Source organism: Ornithorhynchus anatinus, chromosome X2 (assembly GCF_004115215.2).
Source record: "Ornithorhynchus anatinus isolate Pmale09 chromosome X2, mOrnAna1.pri.v4, whole genome shotgun sequence".
Classification (NCBI taxonomy): domain Eukaryota; kingdom Metazoa; phylum Chordata; class Mammalia; order Monotremata; family Ornithorhynchidae; genus Ornithorhynchus; species Ornithorhynchus anatinus.
Window position 1 is genome coordinate 8,805,112 of NC_041750.1, and position 21,735 is coordinate 8,826,846.

Genomic DNA, 21,735 nt, shown 5'->3' on the forward strand with positions numbered 1-21,735 from the left:
GCCTCCATGTACTCCTTTTTCTCAGTTCTCAAGAGACCTGGGTTCCGATTTCTCAGCTCTCTATACCATTTCCCCAGAATGGTCACTGCCAGCAAAGGGATGAAGCCCAAGTTTTTTCAACATCTGTAAAACTGGTTTTCCAAAGTTTGAAATGTTCAACTTTGCTCTCCCCTCCCTGCCGCAAAAGCCATTCCCAGGGGGAACTTGGGATGTGGGGGACGATGCCCTCACACGAGCTGGATGCCAATGAGATCACATGGGAACGGGCAGGGACCAAGCATGCGGTTCTGCTTTCCTGGGGTGAAGATGCTCACTCTTGGGCTTCGGGGGGACCCAGAGCCGAATCACCGCAACCACAAAAGGCTCTAAGCGACGCTGGCAGATTGTCCAAGGAGAAGCTGAGGTGGGGAAACTAGGGGAGAGTGAGGTGGTGCTAGAGACTGGAGCAGTCTGCTTCCCCTTAGCATCCATGATGGTGATCACTCTGTGAAGCCAAATTTGGGTGGGGAGACCGAGTAAGCGTCCCACTTTTCCAAAGGGCACCTCGCACCCACACTGTCTGGGAGAAATGAGGCAACTGGCCAGCAGCTGAATAGAGCCAAGCACCTGTGCACAGGCCTGGGAAGCCCCATATTCAGAACTCTGGCCTGAGACCAAGAAGGCTTCTCTCTGCCTCACAGGCACGGACGACAACAGCACCAGTACCAGCCAACAGCTTCTCTGGCTTATCCCGGACAAAGGGCCACAATCACTATATGCCGTTGGCCGCGGTTTCCAAAGGGCGTGATGGTCCCTGAGCTCCAGAGAGTAAGCGGCTGGAGAGAAGTCACCTTCCCAACGTCTCCCTCTCCTCCTTCACATGCTGCCCAGTGTGGACAAGGGCATAATGTCGACTGGCTGATAAAAATATGATTTTGTGGCTCCTTGTTTGCATTTTGTGTGCGTTTGTGTGTGTGTGTGTGTGTGTGTGTGTTTGGGCTGGGGGGGTGGGGGGGGGCGGAAGGGTTTGCGACATATGTTCAAATCTCCGGTTTCAAGAAGTCTTGACCCATTAAGCAGGATAGCAGTTATAGTTTTTAAGTGCTACAGGTTAGTAATTTAACGTGATTCATGAAACACCGCCCCTCCCCCTCATCCCTCCAGCCAACTGAGTTTCATCTTTCCCTCACTCCTTTACCTTGTCCTGACCAAACTCACCCTCCCGCCCGGCCTACCAACCACATGCACGTATGGGCCCATGCCTTCCGTCCACAAATCTGGCCCACCTTTCTGAGCCTCCCTGTGTCCTCAACATAGATCCTCTGGACCTTCAGGCCTAGAATGCGTGTTCCCTGTGTGGCTGGTCTGGACCCTCTCCCTCAACCATGGGTGGTTGTAAAACACCCTGAGAAAGAACTATTGTATTTGGTACAAAAGAAAAGCAGGGAGAAAAAAAGAGGGTCTATTTGAACAAGAGACCTTTTGTTCTTGCCCTCCTTCCTGGATCTTAGTCACTGACCCCCTAGATCTGCAAAACACAGAGACCCGAGGTCTCACGCATCCCTTGAAGTGCCTACGCAAAACTCTTCATCCTAAAAGGTGTTGGTTCCAGGCCCTTGACTGGCAGTAGAAGGGATGTCAGAGCTGGAGAAGCATGGTCAGGGATGTCACAGCAATCTAAAACCTAAAGGGCCACTCTCACTGTCGCTTCCCCTCACCAGATCACTGGCCTGGAATTGGAGCCCAGAACACGCTCAGGTCATCGTTGCCCACCCCTCTGCTTGTCTGGGCTGTTTCCTACCTGGCATTGCTCTCCTGCAGCAGCAGCTACTGTGTGGGAGGGAACTGAGTCAACGGGCACCTGAACTTCTCCTTCTCCCTTGGAGGCACTGTCTGTCTTTAGGAGAGATCCAGGGCCATATAGACCGCCAGGAGACCAAAAAGTACTCTGCATCATTAACAATGGGATATGGCCCTGTACAAGTGACCATGACATCTCTGAAGGGTAAAGATGGCTCCACCCTTGTCACAGGCAAGAATGCAATCCAGAAGGGATAGCAACAATATTTCATCCTTCTCCTCGACATGCCTTCTGTTACTGAAGATGAGACCCTTCGATGAAAAACCATGGCACTTTACCAACTATTGAGTTGGGACTACAGCAATGAATCAGTATCTGTTAGGCCTCTACAAAGTGCAGAGCACTATACTAAGCACTCTTTTCATGGCATTTGTTAAGTGCTTTCTCTATGACAGGCACTGTACTAAGCGCTGGGTAGATACAGGATAATCAGGTTGAGCACAGTCCCTGTCCCACATGGGGCTCACAGTCTTAATCCCTATTTTACACATGAGGCCCAGAGAAGTGACTTGCCCAACATCACACAGCAGGCAAATGGCAGAACCGGGATTAGAACCCAGGTCCTCCTGACTCCCAGGCCTGCGCTCTATCCACTGGGCTGCTGCTTAGGAAACCTCTTCCAAAGCAAAAGACTTTGTGTATTATATAAAGCCTTACAGTCATTAAAAAGTCCTGTGTGCCGATGACTGTGCCGGAAAGGCACACTCCCAAAAAGACATGCAAATGATCGTAAGCTGCTTTGCCACTTCAGTCAGGCTTTATGAACTGACGATAAGTCTAAAGAAAACCAAGGTGATGCATCGGCCTGCACTAGGGAAGCCACACATCAAGCAAAAATCTATACTAGCAACACAGAGCTCAACGCCGTACTGTTACACAGGCGGCGCAATGAACTGATAGACAAAGAAGAAAAGAGAATTAAGAAGGCCAGCACATCCTCTGGGAAGACTGTCAACAGAGGATGGCACCATCATATCAGACTTCAAGGCCAACTAAAGGCCTCTAGAGCTGTAGTGTTGTCCCACCTTCTCTACGGTTGCAAGACCTGGACCTCCCACGTGAACCACATTTGGCTCTTTGAACATTTCCCCCAACATCATAGCGAACTTCAAATGGCAAGAGAAGCAGCTTGGCCTAGTGAGAAGTAGTGTGGCCTAGTGGAAAGTGGAAAGGCCTGGGAGTCAGAGGATCTGGGCTCTAATCCCAGCTCCACCACTTGTCTGCTGTGTGACCTTGGGCAAGTCACATCACTTCTCTGTGCCTCAGTTACCTCATCTGTAAAATGGGGATATTATATTATTGTAATGATATAATAATAATGGTACTTATTAAGAGCTTACTATGTGCCAAGCACTGGGGTAGATACAAATTTATCAGATTGGACACAGTCCCTGTCCCACAGGGGGCTCACAGTCTTAATCCCCATTTTAAACCCTCGTTTCTCCAATTTAGACCGTGAGCCCCATGCACTTAAAAAATACCATTAAAAAAAAGACAGGATCACAACCAACCAACTCCTGGAACAAAGTCAGTTTCCTAGAATTGAAGCTTTGCTCACCTCAATCTGTCTCCCCCTTCTAGACTCTGAGCCCATCGTTGGGTAGGTTTTGTCTCTATCTGTTGCCAAACTGTACTTTTCAAGCACTTAGTATAGTGCTCTGCACACAGTAAGCGCTCAATAAATACGACTGAATGAATGAACCTAGGATAGATACAAGTTAACCAGGTCAGAAACAGTCCCTGTCCCAAGTGAAGCTCTCAGTGTTAGTAGGAGGGAAAACAGGTACTGAATCCCCAATCTACAACTGAGGAAACAGAGGCCCAGAGAAGGGAAGTGACTTGTCCGGGGTCACACTACAGGCAAGTGGTGAAGCTGGGATTAGAACCCAGCTCCTCTGACTCCCAGGCCTGGGTTCCTTCTACTCGGCACTCCACTTTCGGAACTGTTTTCATGCTTCAGATACCCCGAAAGATGCATGGCCTTTCACCCTATCCCCACACCCTCAGCACCGCGAGCCGTCTTTTGCCAAAGGCCTAGCGGCATGGGAGAGAATCAAGGGCCAAGATTCAAGTTTACTGCACGGAAGGAGGCAATGGTAAATCACTTCCATATTTTCACCAAGAAAACTTTACAGATATACTACCGGAACAACTGCAGGTGGAAGTGGAGTGTTCTGGAAGAGATGTGTCCATGGCGTCACTATGGGTCGAAGACGACTCGACGGCATAAGAGAAGACAAACCTGAACTGCTTGAGGAGAACAGCCCAACCAGTTACCTTCTCTCTCCTTTGTGGAGAAGTTAACCAGCCATCCCTGCAATTGAGCCAAAATACCTGTGGGGGCCATGGGAAGAGAAAAATCACTCTAGAGAAATGTCGCTTCCCTAAATCCAAAAATACCTATGCATAAAACTCTTAAAATGAGCGCATGAGTGGATGAGTCCTCAGGCAGCCTTGATTCTTAGGGGCATTAGGGTACGGTTCCAAGTGGAGCGAGAAATGGTTCCTGCAGAGCCGCTTTAAAAGAAACAGAAAGCAGGATTTTGTAAACTCCAGGGAGGGCCACAGATGTAATTAGTAATCTGCTCTCAAGCATCTGGGATTAACGGTAAAACTGTTTGGAGGTCGGATATGAGAAATCAGGAGTGTGAAATATTTATCAGCCCTTCTCACTTGAGGAGAGAAGGCAAATAAATAAGCCTCTTTTGATGATGTGGAGGCTAAGTCATATCCACTTTCCAGGTGAGAAACTGAGGTTCCTAGTGGTTCAGAAAAATGTTCCCAGATCAAATCGCTTTGACCAGCACTTCCCCTTTCAAATCCCAATACAGTAAAATCCCAATATGCCAAACTTGCTGAAAGGTCTGTTTCGAGGAGCAGAGACCATCAGAAAGGCAAGAGCAGAGCTTTGACTCTCACTTGGCCACTTCCCTTCCCTAGTATTCATGTTTTGCCAGCTGATCCCTATGAGCCACTGGGCCATAATCCTTTCTATCCTTCAGTATCCCCCTCTGTAAAATATGGTCATGGAGGGCAGGAATAAATTCAGTTGAACCTCTCAAAACCTTTTGTTAAAATTACTGGGGCAGAAGCAGGATCAAAGGGATTGATTTGAACTTAACTGCATTTAATTTACAGGTGAGATGGCTCTTCTCCATGTTCTTATGTCCACGGAAGACTGAAAAGGAAGATTCTAGGACTCATTTTAGCCTCCAAACTTGCTCCCCACTGAGCAAGGGACAATCGAGACTGTTAAGCTAGGGACAGTTTTTGCGCTGGAGCTACTCGCAGAGGCAAATAGCAACACAGGGGCAGCTCCCTTTCCAATGTAATGCTCTTTTAGCATTTATTCTTGATGGCGCTATTGAATTTAATGTTGGTATTCCACCATAACACTCTTCCACCTCACGATCATGCCTCAGTGGGGCATTAGTGAGAACAGGCGAGGCCATAAGGTGAGCAGTTTTCTCCCCTTAAGCCCAGAATGGGGAAAAGGAGCTGTCACCAGCACAGAGGAAGCTCCTTAGGGGAGTGGACAAGGCTGAGTGGGTAGTGTGAGAGCACATGGTTGGAGGAGATCTAGGCCTGGGACCGTTGGCTTGGCAGGGCTCAGGCTGCAGGGAGTGAGCTGGTATGATGTGGCAGGCTTGGGTAGTCATACTGGGGGGAGGGGGAGAGCAGAGTGGAAAACGCAAGAACCAGTATGGTTGAGGAACCCAGTCGGGTAGAGAGTCAGGAACACGGACTGGGGTGACAGGGCAAGGGAGGCACGATGGTCCTTGGGGAACAGCAGGCTCTAAGGGAGCGGTTCTGGAAAGCCTTCTCAACGGCCGGATGGGAACAGGGACTGCAGACTGTAAGCTCCTTGTGGTCAGGGAATGTGTCTGTTTATTGTTGTGTTGTACTCGCCCAAGCACTTTGTACAATGCTCTGCACTCAGTAATAATAATAATGTTGGTATTTAAGCGCTTACAGTGTGCCGAACACTGTTCGTGCTCGATAAATACAATTGAATGAATCAGAGCTGACAGGTGGCATCAGTATGGCCTAGAGGAAAGAACACGGGCCTAGGAGCCAGGGGACCTGGGTCCTAATCCCGGCTTTACCACTTGCCTGCTGGGTGACCTCGGGCAAGTCGTCTAACTTCTGTTTGCCTCCATTCCTTCATCGGTTAAATGGGAATTCAATACCTGTCCTCCCTCCTACATAGACTGTGACCAATCTGATTATCCTGTATCTACCCCAGCACTTAGCACAGTATTTGGCACACAGTAAGCACTTAAATACGTCACAATTACTATTATGATTAGGTCAACATCTGGTGAAGTGATCCAGGCTGGGGCTGGAACTGTAGCAGTTCAGCCAGGGAGAGAAGCAGCATGGCACTGTGGACAGAGCACAGGGCTGGGAGTCAAAAGAACCTAGGTTCTAATCCCTGTGCGCCACTTACCTGCTGTGTGACCTTGGGCATGTCACTTAACTTCTCTGTGACTCAGTTACCTCATCTGTAAAGTGGGGATTAAGACTGTGATCCCCATACGGGACAGGAACTGTGGCCAACCCGATTACCTTGCATCTGCCCCAGTGCTTAGAACAGTGTCTGTCACATAGTAAGCACTTAAGCACCATAATTATTATTATTATATGGTGATTTGGCCTGGGGATTAAAGCTGGAGCTGGAAAACAGAGACAGGGGAACAACCCTGCTCTGCTGAATAATAATCCTTTCGGAGTGGACAGTGAAAAGGACAAAATATCATTATAAAGCCTGAGCTCTGAAGTGGGCAGGGGGAGGGGATGGACATTCTTAGGGCCAGGGAAAGGGAGGAGATGGTTCATCAACACAGATACATGGACCAGCACCAAATCCTACTTGTTATATAAACCAGGTGAGCACCTGATCTCTCCCAGAAGGGGCAAGACAAAGGCTTCCAAGCTCTCCACTTAAGACTATGCCCAACCTGATAAAATTCTATCTACCCCAGTGCTCGACCCATAATAAGTACTTAAATACCATAAAAAAGAGAGAATCCGGAGATACTGGCACTTGTCATACTCGATTCCCTAGGCTAAAAACCTGACAAACATCACTGCTTTAAACTTGCGCGACTTCACCTCCCATGGAGAAGGAAAACACAAGGTGCTCAAGTCATGGATTTGATACGCATAAAGAAAAACCTGTGGGGAGCGGTGACATTGCTGATTATTTCTGGGGAGGGAGGTAGAAGACTGAGTCCCTCGCCTCTGGAACTGCTGAATAAGAGGATGGTGAGAGAAAGGAAGAGAAATCTGGGATCAGAAAATAGCACCTCCTTGAATTGGTCTGGTTTTCCTGCTAGCCTCTGGCGCCTTCCCTCAGTTGGGGATGGAACCAAAAGGAACAAGCCGTGAAAAGGCTGATGGTTCTGAAGCCAACCCTCAGCAGGACGCTTTCCAAGGGCTCTGCCAAGCTAGCTCATGGGGGGGCGGGGACAGGAAGGGGGCAGATTCCTGCAACTGTATCTGGAGAAGGAAAAGTGTACTGAAAAAGCAATCAACTGTATGCAGAGCACTGTACTAACTGCTTGGGAGTGTACAATATAACAGAGTTGGTAGACATGTTCCCTACCCACAGTGAGTTGGCAGTCTAGAGGGGGAGACAGACATTAATATATTTTATATATTAATTCTCTATTAATAGAGAGAAGCAGCATGACCTAGCGGATATAACACGGGCTTGGGAGTTAGAAAGACTTGGGTTCTAATCCCAGCTCTGCCACTTGTCTGCTGTGTGACCCTGGGCAAGTCACAACTTCTCTGTGCCTCAGTTACCTCATCAGTAAAATGGGGATTAAGACTGTGAGCCCCATGTGGGGCAGGAACCCTGTCCAATCCGATTTGCTTATATCCACCCCAGCACTTAGTACAGTTCCTGGTGCATAATAAGCTCTTAAATACCACAATTATTATAATAAAGTATGGATATGTACATAAGTGTTGTAGGGCTGAGAAAAGGGTGAATAAAAGGTGCAAAAGTGACACAGAAGGCAGTGGGAGAAGAGGAAAACAAATCCAAAGAATTGTTAGGAGGTCCACAACATACCACCTTGTACCAGTGGCCAAGGCTTTACGGAGCTCTGTTTAGTTGCCCACACTTGCAACCAGTCTCAAACACTACTCACAGGAGGGTCAGCCACTCGATAAGTTTAGGAACAGAAGCTCCTTCCGACCAAAAAATAGAAGTCTAAAACTTCACTCAAGGAATAACTGTAATGCCAACAACTTTTACTACTCTCTCAGCTTATCCCCTCAATCAGTGGTATTTATTGAACACGTATGTGCAGAGCACTATACTAAACGCTTGGGAGAGTACGCTATCGTTAGAAAGCATGGTCCCGACCCTCTAGGAGCTTACCATGTAGCAGGAAAAACAGATACTAACAAAAATTATAGGTAGGAGGAACAAAGGGAGTATAAAGATATGGATATAAGTGTTCCAGTGAGAGCAGGGGGAAAGGAGTGAGTACCAAGTACTTAGAGACGCATAAGCACTGAAGTGGCAGTTGGGAAAAGATATAGGTTGGGGAGGTGAGTGAAAGATGAATCAGAGAAGGCCTCCCGGAGGATATGTGGTTTCAAAAGAGATGTGAAGATGGGGAGAGCAGTGGTCTGTCGGATGTGAAGGGGGAGGGAGTGTGTAAACTCTGCTGCATGATTTGACTTCTGAAATACTCAGGTTAGGATTCGATTAAACAGTGCTTGGCACATAGTAAACACTTAAATACCATCATCATTATTATTAGCTCTGCTAAAGTAGACTAAACAACATAGATCACACATGAAACAGGGGTTATACAGTTTCTGTGGGCTGATGATATCTTAGGCAAAACGCTTCAACTCGTGGCTCAGTGGAAAGAGCACGGGCTTGGGAGTCATGGGTCATGAGTTCGAATCCCAGCTCTGCCACTTGACAACTGTGTGACTGTGGGCAAGTCACTTAACTTCTCTGTGCCTCAGTTACCTCATCTGTAAAATGGGATTAACTGTGAGCCTCACGTGGGACAACCTGATTATCCTGTATCTACCCCAGCGCTTACAACAGTGCTCGGCACATAGTAAGTGCTTAACAAATACCAACATTATTATTATTATTCAACTGGGCATTAACTGTGCTTGCTTGAGGAAGTACCGAAGGGGGCGAAGAAGACGACGACAACACGAAAGGATGAAGAAAACAAGGCGACTGGTGAGGTGTGAAGCTAACTGGGGCAGGAAAACATATATCAAGTAGGAAGCTGATGCATCAGGCCCCTGCAGGGCAAGAGTCTAACCAAGGAATTCTGTAGGCTTTATTTAATCTCCAGTTATTTTACTTACCCAGGTGCTGAACAACTTGAGACAGCGCTGCATGAATGCCCAGACTTGACAAAGCAAGAGGAACCACCTACTGAATCAACCTGGCGATACAACCAAGTGTCTTATGTGGCACAGCCTTTGCCATGGAAAGGGAGAGAAGACTATGTAGTTCAGTTCAAAGGGATCTAAGCAATGCCAATTGCGGGAGACGGGAGAGGGTGAGGTGGGGCAGCTGCACATTCTTTTCCTGTCTAAATTCTTAATATCTTACATCTCAACGCTTTCTACTTCAAAATTCTTATTAGCCTGTGACTCTATTCTATTCTTTCCCGTGTTTTGCTCATGGGTGTCCTCTCTCACCCCTACCCTCAACTTCGAATTCTTCCATTTTCATTCTCCCTTTCCAGTTTGGTTGGATGAGGGAAAGGTTTCTTTTACCCAACCTATTAGTGAATATGTCCACTCATTTCCTATATAACCATCAGTATGCGTGGTGGTGATAGTTGTTAAAAGCATTTATTGAGCACCCACTAAGGGAAATACATTGTTGTGCTAGATGCTTGAGAAGTACAGCATAATGAGGAGATATTCCCTGCCCACAAGGAGCATATAATCTAAAATATTTACAACTTGAGTGATCAAAATAAATGATTTTACACAAGTCCTAAGGAAGGTGTAAATTCACAAATGCTAGACTTGGCTAGAGAGGAGGTATCCCAGGGTGCTGGGAAATTTCTCAGGGAAAGATTGTTAGAGGAGGTGGGATTTGAATGTGGGTAGAGCTTGTGGTCATCTGATGTGAGGGGAGAGGGGGTTCCAAGCCAGGGGAACAGCATGAGCAAGGGGATGGGAGCAGAAGAATTGAGAGCAAAAGTACAGTTAGGAAGTTGGCTGGGGCATAACAAAGACAGTGAGTTAGGGAATAGCAGGAGAAGAGAGCAGATGGGCAAAGAGGGGCCTTTAACAGTCCCCTCAGATTGGATCAGAGCGTCAAAACTGCGGCAACTTTGAGGTCAGCATTCCAAGCCTAAGATTACCTCAGGAGATGACAGCATCAAGTTAGGGATCATTCTTTCAATCGTATTTATTAAGCACTTACTGTGTGCAGAGCACTGTACTAAGTGCTTGGGAAAGTACAATACAGAAATAAAGAGTGACAATCCCTACCCACAGTGAACTCACAGTCTGGGGCGGGGGGGCGGGGGGGAGAGTGCGGAGAGAGATAACAATACAAATAAACAGACCACTATAAATAGGATCAAGACACCTCCCTCATTATTATTATCAAATGTCGTCGAGGTCACCCCAAAATGCCTACAGCAGGGTAACAACCAAAATCAACACAGAGAACCCAGGATTCTAGCATGATCCATTTGAGAACCTAAAAGTACACGGAGCACGAAGAAGCAAAATGCTTTTTACTTACTAATAAGAGCTCAGTTTTCAGTGTAGAGCTTATTTCGCCAGGCACACATCCCTCAAAAAGCCTGAGGGAGTGGGGTGGGGAAGAGAGTGGAAAAGGCATTCAAAGATGATGATGATGATGATAATGATGATGGAGTCTCCTGCGAAGTACCAAGCAGCTGAGCCTCCATCTCAATGTAAGGGGGGCGGGGAGGTGGTTAGCTGAGCTTCGATGTCGAATGCGGTGCAGAAGCAGGGAAATACAGAGGAACCATTTGTGCTGCACAGTGTGGGGTCCCATTCTGAATGGAAAAAAACCCTCTGGGGGGTTGTGGAGGGTGAATGCGGGTTCGTCTTCTGTGTCTTAACTACCAGGAAAGCATTCCACTGAGTTCTCATTGACGAATTCAGCTGCTGTGGTAAAATGGCGGCGATGGGAGCAGGGCCGTGAAAGCCAGCAGCGACGGCGCCGGAGATCCGAGATGGGGCAACCCCTTCAGAGCCACGCGCAAAGGGGAAAAGTCGCCAACCCCATCCGTGCCCTCTCCCTGCCTAATAGTAATAACGTTGGTATTTGTTGAGTGTTTACTATGCGCAGAGCACTGTTCTAAGCACTGGGGTAGATACAGGGTAATCAGGTTGTCCCACATGAGGCTCAGTCTTCATCCCCATTTTACAGATGAGGGAACTGAGGCACAGGGAAGTTAATTGACTTGCCTACAGTCACACGGTTGACAAGGCCTACCCCTCGGGACTACGACCTACCACAAGGAAGGGACGCCGCGCCCTCCGGCCCTTGACCCTCACGCCAGAGGCCTAAAACCGTGCAGGAGAGAGGGGCCGCCACAACCCCAGCGCCCACTTGGCAAGCCAGGGGGACCACAAACTGAGCCAAGGGGAGGGTCTCCGCCACCCCCCGCCCCACCCACCTCACCTGGGGTCGCCGCGGAGAGAAGGGACGCTGAGGAGCCCCCCGCCCCCCTCCCTCACCGCCGAGGCCTAGGCTGGCGCCCGAGGGAAAGGGTCGCCCACTGCACGTGAGTGCCTGAGGACTGAGCAAAGGGAAAGGGCGTCATTCATTCAGTCCTATTTACTGAGTGCTTACTGGGTGCAGGGCACTATACTAAGCGCTCGGAAAGTCCAATTCAGCAATAGAGAGAGACAATCCGTGCCCACACCGGGCTTACAGTCTAGAAGGGGGAAGACAGACATCAAAACAAGTAAACAGGCATCAATATAAATAGAATTATAGATATATACACATCGAAACAGGTGACCAGGCATCAATACAAATAGAATTATAGGTATATACATATATACATAATAATAATAATGTTGGTATTTGTTAAGCGCTTACTATGTGCCGAGCACTGTTCTAAGCGCTAGCGTTGTGGGGTGGGGGGGCAGTAAAAGGGGCCGAGTCGAAGTGACGCGGAAGGCAGGGGGAGCTGAGGAAATGGGGGTAGTAGTTTGGCGTCGCCCCCAAGCGCCACCTACTTGAACCCCGGGACTGCCCAGAGGGAATTGACCCCGGCCCCCTGGGCCCCTCCCGCCCCAGGGACCTAGAACTTCTAGACTGTGAGCCCGTTGCTGGGTAGGGATTGTCTATCTGTTGCCGAATTGCACTTTCCAAGCGCTTAGTACAGTGCTCCGCACACAGTAAGCGCTCAATAAATACAATTGAATGAATGCACCGAGGCAGGGAACCCCGGCCCCCTTATTCCCCGCTCCCCGAGGATTTGGGTCTGCACGAGGACGGAATCGCCATTCCCCCGCCCCACCCCTCCGCGACCCCCCTTCAAAGAAGCAGGATAGCGACTCACCAAGGAGATAACGTGTCAGTAGTCACCCATCAAGGACTAACGCCTTGCTAGCGCTGCTCACCCATTCACTCCAGGAAGACGCTTTAATGACTCGCTAATCGCAGCTCAGAATTTGTGGATTCCCTCCAGCTGGGGCCTGTTTGAGTCGCCCCCTACTAGTGGAACTTGCCACGGCCCGCGGAAGTCTACAGATCAGGTGCTACAGATGCGGGAACCTCACGCTCCGACCCCACTATGTGCTTTCAGGCCCCTCCTCATCCCCCTCCCCACAGGACGGCCCTCCTCGGTGCATTCTCATCCATCACCTCCCCGCCGCTGGTGTTGCCCCCTCTCCTCTTTCCATCGCTGTCACCCTATGCCAGAGCCGCCCCTCACCCCCCGTCCCCCGCCAACTCACTCCTTTCCCACCCCTCACACCCCCCACCCTCGACCCCATGCACCTTTCCTACGGCCTCAGCCAAATGTGGCCTGTAGAACCCCCACTCCATCATGGGGAAGTTTCCCTTCATTATTGACCGGTTCCTGACCCAATCTCTGCACCTCCACGCCATTGGGGAAACCTGGCTCTCTCCAGATGACACAGTCTCCCCTGCCTCTCTCTCTCTCTTTCTAGAGGGGGCCTTATCTTCTCTCAATCCCCCAGACTCACTGGGAAGGGGGGGGGGGTTGGCTTCCTTCTCGCTCCCCAATGCTGCTTTCGCACCATCCCACCTCCCCCATCCCTCTTTTCCTTCCTTTGAAGTCCATATCATCTGCCTTTACTACCCCCTCCAATTGCTAGTCACAGTCATCTACCGCCCCCCAGGCCCCACCTCCAACTTTCTGAACCATTTTGATCCCTCTCTCACATTCCTTCTCTCATTCTCCATCATTGCATTGATCCTTGGGGACTTTTATGTTCACATGGATGTCCCCGATGGTTCTTCCACTGTCCACCTCCTTTCACTCCTCTACTCCAATGACCTCCTGCTCCACCCCACCTCACACACTCACCAATTTGGGCACACACTTGATTTTATAATCTCCAGTAACTGTACAATCTCTACCCTCCCCAATTCTGAAATTCCTCTAACCACAACAACTTCATCACCTGCTCTCTTTCCCATACATCCACCCCGCAAATCTGTCATTTTCCCCCACAGAGACCTCCATTCTTTTGACCCCCTCCAGTATTCTCAGCCATATTGGGTCTCCATACCCAAACTACCTTCTCCTGGAGCACAAATCGACACAACTCTGCAACTCTGCATCACCTGTTATGCTTCCTCCGCTGCTGTGACTGAGCTGCAGAGCACTGTTGGAGGAAATCCAGACATCTCTCTGACCTTGTCCACCTTAAATTTGTTCTTGTCTACTTCAATTTGGCCCTCTCTACTGCCCGACAACAATATTTCTCCTTCCTAATTCACTCCCATGCCCACTGCCCCCAGCAACTGTTCCAAACATTTAACTCCCTTCTCAAACCTCCTGTCCCTCCGCCCCCACCATCTCTTTCCCCTAATGACATGGCCACATACTTCATCAACAAAATTGAAACCACCAAGCGTGATCTCCTTAAAGTCTCCCCTGCTCCTCTTCAATCCTCCCGCCTCCTCCACCCTCTTCAAATCTCCCTATGTTCCCTGCAGTACCGCAAGATCAACTCTCTCCCCTCCTCTCTAAATCTACCACCTCCCCCTGTGCTGCTGGCCCCATTCCTCCATACCTTTTTGAAACACTCGCCCTCTCCCTTCTTCCCTCCATGACTGCTATCTTCAACTGTTCACTCTCCCTTCAATGGCTTGACTACTGCATCTGCCACTGCTTTCAAACTTGCTTACGTATCCCCAATCCTAAAAAAAAAAACACCCTCCCTTGACCCGACGGCTCCATCCAGTTATGGTCCAATCTCCCTCCTACCGTTTCTCTCCAAATTCCTTGAAAGAGGTGTTTACACCCGCTGTCTCCACTTCCTATCCTCCAATTCTCTCCTAGATCCCCTCCAATCTGGTTTCCGTCCCCTTTATTCAATCAATCAGTTGTATTCATTGAGCGCTTGGGAGAGTATAATGCAACGGAATTAGCACTTTCCCTGCCCATAACGTGCTTACAGGGGAGAGGAGGAGATAGTCATTAATATGAGTAAATAAGTAATTTATAATATATAATTTATAGATATGTACATAAGTGCCGTGGGGATGGGGGTGGGGTGAATATAAAGTGTCCAAAGGTCACAGATTAAAGTACATAGATGACGCAGAAGGAAGAGCGAGCCGTGGGTTGGGGGGGAAGGGCTTAATGGTAGAAGGGCTCTTGGAGAGATGTGACCTTAGTAATGCTTTGAAGGTGGAGAGAGTGGTGGTCTGGGGTATATGGAAGGGGAGGGTAGGGGGATGATGTGGGAAAGGGGTTGGCAATGAGATAGACCAGATTGGGGTACAGTGAGTAAACAGGTGCCAGAGGAGGAGAGTGCATGGGCTGGGCTCTAGGAGGTGATTAGTGAGGTGAGGTAGGGTGGGGCGAGCTGATTGACTGCTTTAAAACCAGTGGTAAGGAGTTTCTGTTTGAAACTTCTGTCTGTGGAAGTGGATGGGCAGCCACTGGAGGTTCTTGAGGAGTGGGGAGACAAGAACTGAACATTTTTGTTGATAGATGATCCATGCAGCAGAGTGAAGTATGGATTGGAAGAGGAGAGACAGGAGGCCATGAGGTCAGCGAGGAGGCAGGTGCAGTAGTCAAGGAGGGCTAGGATAAGTGCTTGGATGAGCATGGGAACAGTTTGAAAGGAGAGGAAAGGACAAAATTTAGCAATGCTGTGAAGGTAGAACCGACAGGATTTGGTGACAGATTGAATATGTCACTCCACAAAATATCTCACTCCACTCCACTGAAACAGCCCTTTGTAAGGTAACCAAAGACCTTCTGCTCTCCAAATCTGACGGCCTCTACTCCATCCTAATCCTACTAGACCTCTCAGATGTCTTTGACATTGTAGACCACCCCCTTCTCCTTGAAACTTTATCCGACCTTGGATTCACTGACATTGTCCTCTCTTGGCTCTCCTCCTATCTCTCTGCTCCTTCTCAATCCTCCCCCTGGCTGGCTCCTCCTCTACCTCCCCCCTCTGACAGTAGGGATCCCTCAAGGCTCAGTTCTAGGCCCCCTTCTATTCTTCCTCTATATTCACTCCCTTGGAGAACTCATTTGCTCCCATGGCTTCAATTACCATTTCTATGAAGATGATTCCCAAATCTACATCTCCAGCCCTGTCCTCTCTCCTTCCCTGAAATCTCGCATTTCCTCCTGCCTTCAAGACATATCTACTTGGATGTCCTGCCAACACCTCAAACATATCTAAAACTGAACTCCTTATCTTCCCACCCAAACCCTGTCCTCCCCCGTCTTTCCCATCACTGTAGATAACACCACTATCCTGTCTCACAAGCCCGAAACCTTGGCGTTGTCCTCAAATCATCTCTCATTCCACCCACATATTCAATCTGTCACAAAATCCTGTCGGTTCTATCTTCACAACATTACTAAAATACGCTTTTTCTTCTCTATCTAAACTGCTTCCATGCTGATCCAAGCACTTATCCTATCCTGCCTTGACTACTCCATTTGCCTCCTCGCTGAACTCACGGCCTCCTGTCTCTCCCCTTCTGATCCATACTTCACTCTGCTGCGCAGATCATCTATCAACAGAAACGTTCAGTTCATGTCCCCCCACTCTTCAAGAACCTCCAAATGGCTGCCCATCCACTTCTGCATCAAACAGAAATTCCTTTCCCTCAGTTTTAAAGCACTCAATCAGCTCTCCCCATCCTACCTCACCCCGCTAATCTCCTACTACAGCCCAGCCCGCACACTCTGCTCCCCTGGTGCCAGTTTACTCACTGAATCCCGATTTGGTCTGTCTCGCTGTCAACCTCTTTCCCACGTCATCCCCCTAGATTCCCCCTCCTTATAGGCCAGACCACCACTCTCTCCACCTTCCAAGCACAATTAAGGTCATATCTTCTCTATGGGGCCTTCCTTGATTAAGCTGGCTCGCTGTCTCTTCTAGTAATAGTAATGGTATTTGTTAAGCACTTACTATGTGCCAAGCACTGTTCTAAGCGCTGGGGTACATACAAGGTAACCAGGTTGAACTCAATTTAAGTCCCACATGGGGCTCACAGTCTTAATTCCCATTTTACAGATGAGGTAACTGAGGCACAGAGAAGTTAAAGTGGCTTGTCCGAGGTCACACAGCAGACAAGTGGCAGAGCCAGGATTAGAACCCACATCCTCTGACTCCCAAGCCCGTGCTCTTTCCACTAAGTCACGCTGCTTCTCTGTGACCCTATGCACTTGGATCTGTGACCTTTGGCTATTTGATATTCGCCCCACCCCCAACCCCAAAGCCGTTAAGTACGTATCTTTAGATTATTATAAATCAGCTATTTATTCATAGTTAGACTGTAAGTTAGAGAAGCTAGAGACGCAGCGTGGCTCAGTGGAAAGAGCCCGGGTTTAGGAGTCAGAGGTCCTAAGTGGTTGCCTATCAACCTCCGCTCCAAACAAAAACTCCTCACTCTAGGCTTCAAGGCTCTCCATCACCTTGCCCCTTCCTACCTCTCCTCCCTTCTCTCTTTCTACCGCCCACCCCGCACGCTCCGCTCCTCTGCCGCCCACCTCCTCACCGTCCCTCGGTCTCGCCCGTCCCGCCGTCGACCCCCGGGTCACGTCCTCCCGCGGTCCCGGAATGCCCTCCCTCCTCACCTCCGCCAAACTGATTCTCTTTCCCTCTTCAAAACCCTACTTAAAACTCACCTCCTTCAAGAGGCCTTCCCTGACTGAGCTCCTCTTCTCCCTCTACTCCCTCTGCCACCCCCCCTTTACCTCTCCGCAGCTAAACCCTCTTTTTCCCCTTTTCCCTCTGCTCCTCCACCTCTCCCTTCCCATCCCCACAGCACGGTACTCGTCCGCTCAACTGTATATATTTTCATTACCCTATTTATTTTGTTAATGAATTGTACATCGCCTCGATTCTATTTAGTCGCCATTGTTTTTACGAGATGTTCTTCCCCTTGACTCTCTTTAATGCCATCGTTCTCGTCTGTCCATCTCCCCCGATTAGACCGTAAGCCCGTCAAACGGCAGGGACTGTCTCTATCTGTTGCCGACTTGTTCATCCCAAGCGTTTAGTACAGTGCTCTGCACATAGTAAGCGCTCAATAAATACTATTGAATGAATGAATGAATGAATGAAAGGTCATGGGTTCTAATCCCGGCTCCACCATCTGTCAGCTGTGTGACTTTGGGCAAGTCACTTGACTTCTCGGGGCCTCAGTTCCCTCATCTGTAAAATGGATGAAGACTGTGAGCCCCACGTGGGACAGGCTGCTTACCTTGGGTCTCCCCCCGGCGCTTGGAACAGTGCTCGGCACATAGTAAGCGCTTAACAAATACCATAATTATTATTATAAGCTCGTGAAGGGCAGGGAACGAGTCGGCTACCTCTGTTATACTGTACTCTCCCAAGCACTTAGTGCTTTGCACATAGTAAGCGCTCAATAAAGACCATCGATTGATTACGGCCTTCAAACTTACTTTGCCGCAACTTTTGAACGGCATTGCTGCGAGCCAACAGCGCCATCTAGTGTCCTTGTAAATCCAGTGATGAGTCAGAAATTGTTCATCGCGTTGTCAGAATAGATTAATAGTCACCACCTCTGTCCAAGTATATTATCTATATATATGCGGGCGCTCACACCCCCCATGTCTTTCTACACCCTCAGGAAGTACAGAGGCAGCAGCCTGATTCACGGCTGTCACCGCAAAGTACCCAGTGGCCTGCTGTCAATAATGGCTGCCTTCACCACCACAAAAACCAAGCTCATTTCTGAGACAGAGAGAAGGCGGTCCATTTCTCTCTCTACTTCTAAAATGAATCTAGCTACCATGGCTCTGATGGCCAAAGCAATAGTAACAGCCAAAGGTGATGTTTCCAGCAATGGCTGCCCTGCTGTGGCAGAAAAGGAGATTAAACTGCCTCTTCCTCTCTCCGTCTACGCAATTATTCCTGCCTGCCACTGCGGTGGTGACTGCAGGGGGAACAGGAGCAGCGGAGGAGAAGAGGAGGGGAATAGGCAGGATAGAGAGAAGGGGGAGACTGGAATAATAGACATGAGAGAGGAGAAAATGGAGGGAGGGAGAGAGAAGAAGGAAGAAGGGTGGAGAAGAGATGGGGAAAGAGGGAGAGAAGAAAAGGTGGAAGAATGAGGCAAGGAAGACAAAAAGGAAAATTGAGGCTAAAGAACAGATTGTTGGTGGAGGAGACTGGGAAAAGAGAGGGGAGACATGGGAGGAAAAGGAGACATGGAAGGAAGGAAAAACAGGACGAGATAGGGTGAACCCAGAAGTCTTGCATTCACAGGCAACTCCTTCCATGTAGACAACATATATTATGTAGAGTTTCACAGCCAATAAAGATGTAGAGCTTCGTGTTTTCATGATGGCTTTATGTGGGTTGCTCTTGTTAAACTACTTCAATAATCATATCAGGTTTCAGTGGACATCTTGATCAGAGCATCTGCTCAGTATGGCTTTCTACCTATCTCTATTTCTGGTTAAATAACTTCCCCTTAATACTATCTTAGTTATGGTATTTTTAAGTGTTCACTAAGTGCCAAGCAGTACACTCGGCACTGGGACAGATCCAAGATCATCAGATCAAACACAGCCCTGTTCCTCATGGGGCTCACAATCCGTCTGGTGGCTGGTGTTCACAGGCTTATGTTCCCTGTAGTTCAAAAGTGAGTTGTTTGTTTTTACTGTTCACGCCCAGGTGGGGTGAGAATCATGTGATTAGGCCGCATTACCTGGCAGATTCAGAAGAGGCTTCTGGGCAGAACCATCATCTCTTCTACTCAGACACAATGATCTCCTTACAGTAATCTGCTATGATGATCAAAGAATCCATTGAAAGGCATGAAAAATAGAAAGTTGGTAGAGACAGACAGATTAGCTTTCTTGAAAAGTCTCAAGTGAAACCTGGATGAACTGTCAACCACATTAACTCCGAGGCCAACCCACATTCAACATATGTGTATAGAGAGAGAGACACACACACACACACATATACAGGTATACTCAAATGGGCTGCCTGGTTCAAATTTGTGGTCTAGTGGAAAGAGCATGAACCTGTGAGTCAGAGGACCTGGGTTCTAATTCCGCCTCCACCACTTGCTTGCTTGTGTGACCTTAGGAAAAATCACTTCACTTCTCGGGGCCTTAGTTTCCTCTGAAAAATGGGTTCACCCTCCAACTTAAACTGAAAACCCCACGTGGGACAAGGACTGTGTCTGAGCTGATGAACTTGTACCTACCCCAGCGCTTAGTATAATGCTTGGCACCTAGTAACCACTAAATACCACAATTATTACTGTCATTATATGATAGCTTCCACATATTAAATACAAATTAGTCCAGAACAGCAACAAAAAAACTCTACTGGCTTCCTTACCAATTAGTGGCATAAATGGCACTAATGGCACTCATCAGAACAAACTAAAAATTCAGCATTACTGGTATTCATTCATTCATTCATTCATTGAGTGTTTACTGTGTGCAGAGCACTGTACTAAGGGAAAGTGCAATTTAGCAATGAAGACAGACAATCCCTGCCCAAACCAGGTTTACAGTCTAGAAGGGGGGAGACAGACATCAAGACAAGTAAACAGGCATCAATATAAATAAATAGAATCATATCCAGCCCGACCCATTTTGGCTAGGCAACAAAAGATGCTTGGAAGAACAGTGCAACTGTTGTCTTCCTTGACATCTCTAACATCCCTAACGTTTCCCTCTAAGATGTGTTAAGAACCTCTTGTCTACGAGTTTATCCAATCTCTACTTGAACCTATTGATATCTGTGGCGGGCATGACTTCTTGTGATAACAAATTCCCACTGGGTATAGAAGTGTCTGCTTTCTTGTGTGTCTTGATCTTTAAGCTCTCCACCAAGTCCTGGTATCATGAAATTTGGAACACAATAATTCTACATTCTCCTGATTCACACTCTCAAAGGTTCTATAAACTTCAGTCACATCCCAACAGCTTTTGTCTACCCAGACTGAAGAGTCCTGATCTTTTCCATTTTACCTTATATATGTTACTTCATACAGATAATCATTCCGGTTGCTCTTTTCTGAACCTTTTCCAGCTCTGTAGGTCCTCCCTAAGATGCAGCAATCAGAACGACAGTATTCACGGTGTGGACATTACTTCAGAAAAATGTCTTAAAATGCTTCCCTGCATAATATACCATCTCTACTTGCATAAACGCCCCCCTTTTTGCAACCTAAAAACAGGGGAGGGGCTATTTCGAGGGGGATTAAGTCTAGCAATAAGAGGAGCAGAAGATAAAAGGAGGTAAGAAGGAAGACAAAGGTAAGAGGGCAGTTCTGCTGACTCTCCAAATTGATGCATACATTAGGCACTCAATGAATTAGGCTAACACCCTTTCTCTTCCTACCCCAATATGAGCCCCAGTAGTTCAAGACCGAAACCTCTGCTGCAGCATGAGACTGTATTCCTATCTGACCCTCTCTTCCTACCCAACTGTGGGCGTGCTCATTTCAAAGGGGCGATCAGGTGATATGGAAGGGCCAAGGTGATGCTGCCACTGCTGGAGTCCTTCATATTCAAAAATAATATGATAATAATAATGATTGTGGTATTTATTAAGCCCTTACTAAAGGCCAAGCACTGTAGTCAGTCAGTCAATTGTATTTATTGAGTGCTTACTGGGTGCAGAGCACTGTACTAATAGACATATTCCCTGCCCACAATGAGCTTACATTCTAGAGGGGGAGACAGACATTAATATAAATAAATTATAGGTATGTACATAAGTGCTGTGGGGCTGGGAGGAGGGATAAATGAAGGAAGCAAGTCAGGGCGGCGCAGAAGGAGCAGAGGAAAGGAGGGGTTAGTCAGGGAAGGCCTCTTGGAGGAGATATGCTTTTAATAAGGCTTTGAAGGAGGGGACAGTAACCGTCCGTCAGATTTGAGGAGGGAGGGCGTTTCGGGCCAGAGGCAGGACGTGGGCGAGAGGTCGGCGGTGGGATAGATGAGATAAACAATAGCTGTGCTAAGCACTGGGGTAGATACAAGACAATCAGGTCCCACATGGAGCTCAGAGTCTAAGTAGGAAGGAGAATAGGTATTGAATCCCCATTTTGCAGATGAGGAAACTGAGGCACAGAGAAGTTAAATGACTTGCCCAAGGTCACACAACAAACAAGTGGTGGAGCCGAGATTAGAACCCAGGCCCTCTGATGCCCAGGCCCGTGCTCGTTCCAGTGG

General features: G+C 48.2%; 1 protein-coding gene across 6 annotated transcripts in view; it reads right to left on the minus strand.

The window, feature by feature from the left end:
- IER2 (immediate early response 2) overlaps positions 1–21,735 on the minus strand; it is a 70,144-nt gene that overhangs the window by 17,055 nt on the left and 31,354 nt on the right. Inside the window, exon 4 of one of the 6 annotated variants that reach the window (XR_003755404.2) lies at positions 19,248–19,326. The exons of the other annotated variants lie outside the window; for them this stretch is intronic. The gene's annotated coding sequence lies outside the window, so the exon portion shown is untranslated. The remainder of the gene's footprint in view (positions 1–19,247; positions 19,327–21,735) is intronic. 6 annotated transcript variants of the gene reach the window in all.